Source organism: Crassostrea angulata, chromosome 1 (genome assembly GCF_025612915.1).
Source record: "Crassostrea angulata isolate pt1a10 chromosome 1, ASM2561291v2, whole genome shotgun sequence".
NCBI classification, from domain to species: domain Eukaryota; kingdom Metazoa; phylum Mollusca; class Bivalvia; order Ostreida; family Ostreidae; genus Magallana; species Magallana angulata.
Window position 1 is genome coordinate 18,893,948 of NC_069111.1, and position 12,400 is coordinate 18,906,347.

At 29.2% G+C, this 12,400-nt stretch overlaps 1 long non-coding RNA gene across 1 annotated transcript in view; it reads right to left on the reverse strand.

Moving 5' to 3' along the window:
• The window catches only part of LOC128183573 (uncharacterized), a 23,746-nt gene continuing 11,346 nt past the window's right edge, over window positions 1-12,400 (reverse strand). The window contains exons 2-3 of the long non-coding RNA XR_008243627.1: window positions 6,204-6,423; window positions 1-1,761 (exon numbers count right to left, since the gene is read on the reverse strand). This is a non-coding gene — a long non-coding RNA (uncharacterized LOC128183573). The remainder of the gene's footprint in view (window positions 1,762-6,203; window positions 6,424-12,400) is intronic.

The window sequence follows — 12,400 nt, forward strand, 5'->3', positions numbered from 1 at the left end:
GTGGTTAACCAATATATTCGTACACCCTATGATAAAACAGTCTATGATAAAACATATACATATATAATTTTGTTGGAAACTGCATCTTAGGGAGGTACAATAACGCCCTACCCCCCGATACTTGCATATTTAACCGTCATAGTGTAAAGCGTTGAAATAACGGTATGTGACTGGGAAACCCGTTCATTTTATGAATAGAAGTCATTAGGGATCCCAAGTCTATTATATAATTCCCTTAAAATGCTAATATTCATGGATTTATGTTAACGGGTAGTACATTCATATGTAGGTATATAAATCTACCATTTATGTGTAAAGCAAACAAACAAATAATAATTCATATGCTTAGTTGAATTTGGAATATCAGTTGAAATGTAGAGGTTAATCAATGAGTTCTCATATTTATAGCATACTAATATGAATATATTAAGTACTTTAACTGCAACTTAACAAAAACAAATGTTTTGGATTATTCATGAAAAATAAGTAAAAAAGTGTCTTCGTGTTGATAATTACCATACCATTAATTCCATTTAAGTATATTTGAGTGGGTGTAATCCCATTAAATACTGTAATTAACATATTAAATATATTTTTTTTCCAAAACGGATGTACTTCATACTCGAATGGATTATTCGATAAGAAGTTTGAAAGTTTTTTGATTTATGTTATTTATATAAAACTTTAATGTTTTGTCATGATAAATGTTGTTCTTGTATGAAACATATAAATTCATTAAAAAAGAAGTTTTTTTATGTTAGGATACCAATATGATCAGACATATCTTTTTAATTTAAGTAGACTTATATAAATATGCTAGTTATATATTTACAGAGGTTAAAGTTAGTTTTAGTTAGAATTGAACACTTCACGTAGACTTTCTCCAGGGGACATGACTTATTAGAAATTCAACAATTTTGATTTAAAAAAGCATAAATTGTAAATATTTTGTGAAAAGAATTTTGTTGTTTGGGTTTTTAGTTCATCTAATTAAGCATTACAATATTAAATTTGCTGTCCTATTGAAAAAAGAAACTAGCTGTTATTTCTTTGTAGAATTTATAGTATGTTCTTGTTTTATAAAAAAATCATTTCTTTTAATGAAATATAAACATTGGTAAGCAACTTTCTTAGTATTCAAAGTATTTACGTTTATTTGAGCATCTCTATTTTAAGCGTGCTGTACGCAAAAGTATCAAGTTATAATCATTTGTACGTTCTTTCTAAAAATGGTAAATACGTTTATATCCATGAAAGTAAAACCTTTTAACAGCTAAGTTTGCCTGTATAAAACTTTCAAAAATTCAATTATTTTTAGCAACTTTACATCCGGCTAAAAGATAATAACCGTTAAGAATAGAATCCTGCAAAATCACCATCAATATATCTGGATCTAATTTCATTTAATAGCATATGTAATAGTCAAAATTGTTGACTGTTGTTTAATATCCCACAATTATTCCATTGACACAAATGACAACCTAATTCCTTTTTTTTAAACTTTACTTTCGGCTAAAAGATAATAACCGCCAAAATCAAAATCACTATCAATTATAAGATTACCAAATCTTTCTGGATCTAATTTCATTTAATAACATCTGTATTAGTCAAAATCGTTCACTGTTGTTTAATATCCTACAATAATTCCATTGGCAAAGTCATTCCTTTCTTGATGCCCCTAGGTATTTTTGGTAGAAGGTCGGTTGATTTCTTCGTTAGATTTCCACAGTGGCTTACATGTACACTCTTTCCGCACCAATTCTAAAAGAAAGGAAAAAAATGCATCTTTAAGACTGCAAGATTTATTCGGTACAATGTGCAATTCAAAAAAGATTAAAATATATCAATACTGCAGAGACATATAATGAAAAATATTTTTATTTTAAATAATAACCTTTTCAACAGAGATTCAATAATCGACCTGTCAATCATTTTCCTTTCGTTTTTTTATCCATTTCAAAGAGACTTAATCTTAACAATACCAGGAAAGTGCATTAGATTGAAAAAAAAAAATTCTGGTTTATGGATTATAAAAACCGATTTTTTATCTGATATCAGTGATATTAAGATATTTTCCTCAATTTTATTGCCACACAAAAGGTAAAGAACCAGTGGATCATTTTGTACTCATAAAGTACAGTATGTTGGACCCAAAACGGTTTTAAAAATCATATTTGTAAAATGCACATTATAGTAACTGTTATTCTAAAAGTCCAATTGGCATTTTAATTTATTGTTCAGTAGTTTCCTAGAAGAAACTAAGTCTTTCTGAAAACTCTTACATAATATTACTATATTTGTTCGTTTCACAAAATTGTTATTTTCAATTTTGTAAAGCTTTAATTGTCCATGATATTAAAAATAAAATTATTTATTATTTCATAGTTTGGCAAGACGCATTTAGCTTATTTTAGCCAAAGCATGTCAGTAGGCTGTCGTTGTTTTTGTTTTCACAAGTTCAAACTTTTTGGCTTTGCTTTGCAAAATTTGTTTTGACAAGGCCTTCTCCTAGAAAGGAGGAGATAGTTATATATCATGATAAAAATGAAACTTGAATGGTGACTGTTTTAAAATCATTTTCTTAAGAACTTGATAGTTATTTGTAAAAAGTGGGGTAGGGTCCAATTTTACAACAAATTATAGGATAAATTATTGTGAAAATGTGAATTGATTAACAAAAATATTGTTGAAAGAAAGTGAGATGTACGGAATTTATCACGACTTAATTCCTGTGGATATCGTTTGTGTTCCAATTCCAGCTTATCTGAATATTGTTGTATATTCAACAATTCTTTTGAAATAACGTTTTGTATGTGTGAAAACTATAATAATAGAGGTTAGTTTAAAAATATTTCAGATTTATTTGTAGATAAGCAAATGGGTTACCACGAAACGAAGATAAGGCTAAGTGGTCGTATGCACTTACAGAAGATTAAATTCTGCTATCTGTCAGTTTCGGTACTCTTATATATTGCCTGTTGTTATGTATGTTCCGTCATTTTCGATCGTCATCAGATGGTTTAAAACCTTTTTCGGAGTATTTGACCCAGCTGGACCTTGGCATCCTAAATTAAGTGGATCAGCAGGGGTAATCGAGCCGTTACTCGATGAATCCCGACTTCTCCTCTTTCTATAGCACGGCAAACTTTATTTCTAAAAGATTGTTCGACTACTGGGACATAACACTCGTCGTAGATTCGATATCGCAAATTAGGGATGTTAACGATGTTAGGGAAAGCTAACCATCAAGGTCATCTTTTATGTTCCTAGTCATACGCTCTATCCAACACTGATGTCCGCGTTGCCGCTCTAGATAAGATGTGGCTTCTTCCTGTCTCAAACTATATCTGTCTTTGATTAACTTTTGATGTTTCTCTCTCTCTCTCTCTCTCTCTCTCTCTCTCTCTCTCTCTCTCTCTCATCGGCTAAATCTGCAGGATTTGTCATGTCGCCTTCTATATCTCCTCTTATCAAAAACCTAAATAAATGAAGCATTTATAATAAAAGTAAGTCATTATACCATGAAATTCCGCGAGAGAAAACACAATTGGGGAAGGGGTTTTTTCAAGAGTATACTAGACTACACATAGTTGATCAGTATATTCCCCTAGCGTGTCCCCAATTTTAAAAAGAAAGTTGTTTTATATGCTTGATAGGTATCGAGAAAAATGTTTTGCACATTGCATTCGCTTCTCACCGGAGCGACCTGAGTTCGATCATCGCGATCAACAGAGGTTGTATATGATAAGGCATGGCAGTCACCCGCTTAGACATGGGGTTTTCTCCGGGAACTCCGGCTTCCTCCCACAACATGACTTCCTTGCTCTAACATCCGTGCCAACGTGAGATATTAATATTAGTTGAAGAAACAGGCATTACAAAGAATTATTATATTTCGTCCGACTATATTTTCCGTAAGTCACAAACAAACTTCAATGGAGAGGATGTTTTTAATTCTTTTTTAAAGGATAAAATTTTCTAGACCTGAGTTCGACATTAACATTTTAATTCGATTTAAAGGCATGTTAAGGACGTTGTTTACTCAGGGTATGAGTTCTCAAATTCGGATTGTTATAAAGTTCAATGTCATGAGTAAAATTTGTTCTAAACACTTAAATTATTTATGAAATGAATTATTATTGACAAACTATTCGATATTTTAACTACATTATGGAATTAGGCTCAAACAAAATTGGCCTTTTAGCAAAACAGAGGCAATTCGGACTAAAATTTTCAGATTTTTTTTTTCACTGAAATATTTTTGGTAGTATTGTAATATTCAAAGTTAAGATTTTATTTGTTAGTCAACCTAATTTTGCATATTTTATATTGTTTTTATCTCACTTTTTCGTTTAGATATTCGAATGGCACCAACTACAAAAATATTGAATAATGCTTAAAAACGACAAAACACACCATATCTCAAAATTTTGATCATTGACCTCATATAACTTTTATGCATACAGAGTAAGTTCAATATACCTAGTTTAATGCTAAAAATGTTTTAGTATTATCATCATTCAGTTTTTTTTATTTGAATCAAAAAAGGATATGAATTTGAAAAATGAAAGAGGAAATTCGGCCTGGAATATTCATAAAATTTCTGATGAAAACTTAATGCTTTGTGTCTGTTTAGTGTCACTGCCATTTATAAACGGTATTTCGTTTTTAAAAGAGTTTAACAATTTGTATTATTTTCACAATTAAGAAAATTTCAATCATAGCGTAAAATTTTTAGGGACTTTTCTTAAATTTTCAAAAAATATTCAATGGTCATTATCTCAAAAAGAAGGTCATTGACCCACTTTTTTGAAAGTGAAAAAATAGCACTTCCATGATAGGTCTTTAACACACAATGGATGGTTTTTCATTATCATCAGTGGAATTTTTTTTGATTCTGAGTAAACGTATACCTTAAGCAAATTTAGAAAAGCTGTAGAAATACTAACCAAAGATCAGTAAGAATCAGTAGAGGAAAGAAACTTAATAATACACATCTATATATGTGAATATTGAGAAGGTGGGATTTTGACCCCATAAAATGGCGTATTATAAAACTTAAACAACAAATCTAATGTGAGAAAGGTTTAAAACATTTACCTGTTGAGATGGTCATTGATAATTAATTAATAAAATTAAGATGCCGTTGTTTTGTATTTGGAATGGTAAAACAAACAATTTGTATTTATTACAAAGGTCAACGCACATTAATTGTTGCTAAAATCACCGATGTGGCCAACAGGTCTTTTGTGATATCAGTAAGGGTAACGCAAAGTGAATACTAGTTAGGGTAATATAATGTGAAACCTATTTTTGTATAAGTGGCCATTCTTATTCTTGTAAAATGCAATTCCAAATTTTCTGGAAGCTTCTTGGGGAATTTAAATAGATATTCCAAAGTAATGACCTAAGTTTGTCATTTTCCTATTTGAGAAGCCTAGTAGTCTAATTCTCATGTTCTATCAGTTTTTTATTTCTATATTATTTTTAATGGGTTTTTTAAAATTGTTTTTAGCAAATGTGTCCCAAGATGTATGTACTCCTTCAGTGTATTGTGTAATATGTTTCCTTAATATTATTTAGCAATGTGCTTATTTTAAAACAAAACCTAATTTGCCATCATTGCATTGTTTTACCACCATTCTCTGGAAATCTGCCATAGTAATGGTTGATTCTCCAAGAGTATCATTTCGCATTCTATTCCTAGCCTTCTGCCTTTTAAAAAAAATAATGATACCGTAGTATATGGTTAAAGCTATCGTTCGTTTTAATCTATTTTTATTAACAAAAAAAGAAAGCAGGTAGATTTGGTTGTGTATCTTCTACAGGTATTTAGAATTCTTAAAGAAGATCTTGGTATTTTGAATAAATGACAATAAATATGACAAAAGCTTCATGCAAGTAAGTGGTCTTAAGAGTATAAGGTTATTGTTTATCATAATGTAATTAAAGGTAACAAATCTGCATCAGACACAGATTGGCATCACTATAACTACAAACTATTTTTCAAATGTTTTCCAAAAACAAATTATATGCAGTATTTCCCCGAAAGTGGCTGTTGTAAGCCATTGGGTGATCATAATGTAAGTGGCCTTTTGCAGCTGGCTTGAAAGGGGTTTCCCTTTCATATGTCAGTATAAGATATAGGAAAAACAATATTTCTTTTTATAAAAAGTTAAAACAAAATGTAAAACAAGCCATACCCTATTTATGCATACTTTCGTTGGAAGTGTAGCTGAATTTCTTGAAACCATTTGGGTGTTAAAATAAAATTGATCGACACGTATAACATATTTGAATGGTCGATGATTTCAGCAATAAAATAAGTTCTCTGTGCTGGTGTGAAGGTTATAAACAAAGAACTGTGTCGGCGGCTTCTGCATTTTTGTCTTCTATGGTATTTACCTTCATAGCCCGTTTAAACTGCCAAAGAAAGTAAGAATTTGATTGTTAATATTTACATCTATTTGTTGATCTATTGTTAATTATCCATATAAATGAGTAAGTTAATTTCCCTCATATGTTGAGTTTCTAATCTTAAATATCATGAAACACAAAGTATGCAATTTAGATATTTACAGAGATATTTTTTAAATAAATGAAATATATTAAAATTTTACATACTAGATTTATTTTTGCAATATAATTTTGTTTTGAAGTATTGTGCATACTTTTTGTCTAAAAATAATTGTAATTTCGACAATTTTCAAAACCAAATCAGATTCTAATCTTTGTGATTTTGAGTAACAATTTACATGTAAAGCTATAGATTAACAAATGTCATTGTATATTAACTCATTTGTTGTGATTGGATTTCCAAAAAAAAGTAAAGAAATTTAATGTAATATTTCTTTTTACTATTTTGATGTACTTATTACTACTACTTGTGCTGCTAAGAACATTCATGTATGGCAATCAACAGAATCCATGTTCCTATAATCACTAGATTTTTACAGATTCAGCTATGCTACTGACTAGAGTAGGTCATACACACAAAAGCAAGCCATACCACTTTGCATATAAAAATGCAAAACAATAAGATTCTTATTCAAGTAATTAAAAGTAAAGCCCTAAACATACAAAAGCATGTCATTGAATTTAGAAAAAAGAACGTGAAGGGAAAGGGATAACAAAAATGATAAAGTACGAACTCGCTTTAACACCGAAATTAGAACCCAACGTTGAAAAGCTGAGTTGGTGAAACGCTGACGACAAATCAGGTCGACATTATGTGCAATCTTAAAATCTTTTTCATAGCCCCTAACAATTATTATCTACATTAGGAACATGACCCTTCACACGCACAAAACTATTGTTCAAAGATAACCTTTAATCTTTTTCCTACCATAAAAACTTATCCTTAAAATACCTTCAGTTAATATTGAACCCAAACCATCGGCAATGACAATTATTCAACAAGTAAACTCAAAGCTTATCGACATGTTGCATATATGTATATGCAATGTTCATCGAACTTAGTGTCAACCTTAATTAAAGTAGCGATGAAAAACAAATACAAAGGGTTGTGTATTTTTTTTTCTGCAATGCTAGTATGAAACACTTTTTAAGGTAAGTTATGAAAAAGTTACAACTTTTTTTTATATCTTTTTAACGCGGTTCATATATATGTTACATTATTTGGAATGCTATACAATATATTTAAACACTAAATATTTGCTATTTGATTACATCATTATACAGGTCACAGGATGAATCTCTGCCATTTAGTCAAATAAAAGGTGACTGAAAGGTAACTGGAAAGTGACTGAATGGCATAATTATGCCATTCAGTCACCTTTCCAGACCATTCAGTTATCATTCAGTTGATTGAATGGCAGAGCTTCATCCTGTGGTTGTATTTGCTAGATTAAATGTAAATGAATAATCATTTAACTATTTTTTTCAACATATTATCATTATACATATCTGTTATATTTTGTTTATTTTACTAATTTGATTTTACATGTAATTAAATCTCTTGTTTAATTTGATTTGATATACATACTGTTGTTAAACTCCTTATGTTTCTTACAAAAGCATGCCATCCGTTGTATCTTCTTTCACCTACGGTAATATTCAAGTAAACAACCGTGTATTTGCCCTAATTTTATGTTGTGAAGAATTTAGAATTGTTTACTTGAATAACCTCCATTGAATAATATAGACACTAGCATTTCTCGCCTGAACACGAAATAATTTTTCCACGATATGCGGAAACTTTCAAGATTTATACACTCATTAGTTTAACACACTTTGTATGTCAAGTCAGTCTTTGATATTCTTTTCGATTTTTAGAAAACCTACTCGGATATATACTGTGTCAGAAATTTAAACACGACTACATTTTACGTCCAGCTTTCTAGTTTATATGCAAAGTCTGAAACGCTTGGGGCAGTTTTCTAGTAGAAATCAAAGACGACTTTTGATTTCCAAAACATCTGTAATTTTTGGACAATAAACAAACAGTTTCTGCGTTGTTAAAAGAGATTAAATATAGCTTCAACAAACTTCGATAAGGTATGTCTGTATTTTACATTATTTCTCGCATTTTTTATCGAATATTCTCATGTTTATGAAATTGAAAACTTGCATTTCAAGGCATATAATGTAGTTTTTATGGTAAGTTTTCTTTTATTCAAAATCGACTGTTAATGATTAAGATAATTATGATGATTATTTGATTAACTTAAGAATTGATAAAACATTAAATGTTTTGTTAATTATTTATTATATTTATTTATTCTTCAATTTAAAAATAAATTTGTGAATATATGTTAAAGATGTTTGAATTATAAATTTACAAAAACTCCATTCGCTTAAAAAAAACTTGTTTAACATTTGATGAAGGCTATACATTTCATGCTTATTAATGTGTTTTCAATTTGATACTTTTGATAAACATGTCACATAATTTAATAATCAAGAAAATGGGATTGTTTTCTGACACTTTTAGTTGTTTTTGTAAACTTTTACGAACAAAATACTTTGATTTACCATAGCTAAATGTATTTTTTACCGATATATTTATAATTATTTTTTATATATTTTAGATAATTTATTTCTTCTTTGATTGTACTAATTCAAAATGACATGTTAACTGAAACTTTTTACTTGTTACTGAGCATTATTTGAGTTTATCAGTCTAATAGTAATGGCATAATAGTATACACTCAGTAGGTTGGAATTTACCATTTGTTTCACTAGCTACATTAATCAATAACTACCCAGGGTTAAGTAATCTATAGAAACATTTATTTTATAACAGCAAATATATTATACACAAAAAAATAAACATTATTTTTATGAAAATGATAGTGAAAAACTTTATTCAGATTTAAACAGTCCTATTATTTGGGTTCCTTGGGGGAGGGGGGTTATCATGATAATGAACAATATACATTGTTTTCAAAACCAGCATTCTAGAACTATGATGAAAAGAGAAATAAACATAAATTGGGTATTATTAAATATCTTTACCGTTTCAACAATTATGAGAATAAATTATGTGTAGTCCTCTGTTAAAAACAAACTTCATATGTATGATTTGTTTACATGTGATAAAGCACCATATTTTTGAAAACGGTGATAAATACATATTCTTAAGAATAAGACAAAGAAACACACCATTTGTTTAAATTAACAATTAATCTCTTTTGGAAGTTGTCTTAGAGTATGAATCATCTCTTATCCTTCTCTCCCTAACAACAGATCTCGCATATCTGTAATCAGTATTGCATTATCATACATGTAATAACTGACGCAAAACAAAGCCTGTTTTGACATGATGTTGAGCTAAAACAAATCTAATCTTAGAGATTCATTAACACTTTATTCTACAAGTTCGTGTAATTTTGATTAATCATCAGTATACTCAATGTAAGATTTTGCTTTCATTAATGAGAACAAAAATTGTCAAACATTTAAGAAGAAACTTAACGAGCGAGGTTAAACTTAATATACATCTTAGACTATATGTTCATGTACATCATTTATTTTTGTTTAGCATGTTAGACAGCTGAATTTGGCAAAACTTCTGTCACTTCTTGTCTTCTTCCATGATTTCGTTTAACATTCTGGATGAAAGAATTCCACAACCTTGAAATTCGTTATTAGTAAATAATATATGCAAATTAGTTATAATCGAGCTAAGGACAAATCAGTTTGAAATAGATGTTCTAATTAACGCTGCAAATTCTTGAGGTAATTAACAATTTATACGTATAGTTATGTTTGATTTTTAATGGAAATTTAACGTCTTATTCCAATTTCTGTTTGCACTTGTGCAAACAATGTATCATATGAAAATTTATAAGATACTAGTGCTATAATACTTTAAAAAACTTTTTAAAATTGAATGTATTTTTCAATACTTTTTGCGGGTCTTTTTATCTATCATTTGTTGTCCTTTATCAAACTTTGGCCAAATCTTGTGGTTTGTGGTAAATTCAATGTTTTAGAGACAAATGTTTTATACATAGTCAATGAAATTTTACTTGGATTTCATGTTAAAACAAATGAAACAAAAATTATAGCAAAAACAAAATTTTACGCGAATTTTACGAGGATAAAGCTTAAGTTAACAAAAACTAATCCCTTGCACTTTAAATTACTTTTTTTCTCTGAAATTCCATATGATCTAAAAGACAAAATTTTAACACTATTAAAAGTAACATTCTTAAAATAAGATATGCAACAAAAAAAGGATTTCTTGTTATGCTATCAATGAAGAATTCCCAGCTTCATCCAATCTGTAAAATGCTTTGAAATCATGTTATTATGTATTGTTTTTGTGCAAAATAAAATGTTACAAATTTGTTTTAAAGCAAGATTAATGGAGGTTATCTGTTTCGTTATCTGTTTTGTGCGTTTACACAAATTGACAATTGAGACTTTTAAAAGGACTATATTATGTTTTGCGATGCAAATATTTTAATTCATGAAATCAATTTAGATGCTCAAAAACGTGCTTAACACAAATTAACCGTTACTAACAAAACCCAATTTACACGTAAACACCTCAGCGATGAAAAATGTGCAAACAAAATAAGGCAATATTATCCCAGCTCTATTAGAAATATCCAAAAAAGTTTGAATCTCACAAGGTCAAAAAAGTTCAGCAAAATAAAGGTGGGCGAAGGGAAATTCCGCGATTTTAAAAGAAATATTTCCTTAACTTCAGCACATTCCCGCCCAATAATATTCCCTCGATAAAGAGCCAGCAGAGCTCGGTTGCCTCTTCACACTTCTATTTGGGCCACAAGCAGGTGAGGATATGATAAATATAAAACTTGATAAGATATTTCTAATGATATTATAAAAAAGCTGTCGAGCACGACTATTTGGTTTCAAATGTTATCGCTTATAAATAGGTTAGTATTTCTTCCTCAAGATCTTCAAAGAGCATTTTGTCTGGGAAATCTGTATAGAATCATCTAGTTTTAATAACAGACCCAATCCATATCTATAAATCTTATTTCATAGTTATGAACATATAAGAGTATGTGTGCAAGTTTTGCTTTGTTTTTTTTAACCATACGTAATCAACATAGATATTATATTATGTGTAGTAGAGGATAACATATCTCTTTGTTCATTGTCAAGGTGTGTAATCTGATAATGTAAAAAAATGCATTGTAAAGGATAAAAAAAGTTTAAAAAGAAGATTAAAATAAAATAGAATAACATGTTTGTATGTAGATCTAGCCTTTACAGATGAATACATTATGCTATTGTACAGCACTTTACATTTGTTAGGTAAATATCAAACTTGTGTTGATTTGTCATCATGTTGAATTGGTATGTACAACCTCTAAATGATTTTAAGATTTTACAATTGAAATGAATGGATGAGTCCTAATAGGAAGTTTTAAATGCACAGTTTAACGATAAGACCAAATCCACATTTATTTACATATATTGGATGCTTATTAATAAATACATGTAATTTTAAAGTGTTGCAACTTGATTCTACTATTAAGAACACGAACTGTTCAGACCCATAAAAGTTATTCAATAATGACTAAAACGACAGTTACAAATTATTTCTCTTAGCCAATGAAATACCAGCTTAAGAATCTCTTATACATCTTCTGAGAGTCATTTTTGTCTCAGTATTTATGACTAGAAAATGCAGGAATTGTCGTGAAATGTCAAAAAACAGCAGACTGGAAGACGGCTTTTAACTGTCACTTCAGCCTTTCAGAACAGGTGAACTAATAGGAGTCTAAAATGAGCAGTTGTAATTTTATTTGCAGTTAATAAGAAGCCTTAAAGAGAATCGACTAAATGTTGATACATGTAATTTGATTTTATTAAACTACATGTAGTTTAAGTCAGTAGACAAGTGTAATGCGTTGGTGATTAAATTTAATTTTATATTTAAAAAATTCGAATTACACTC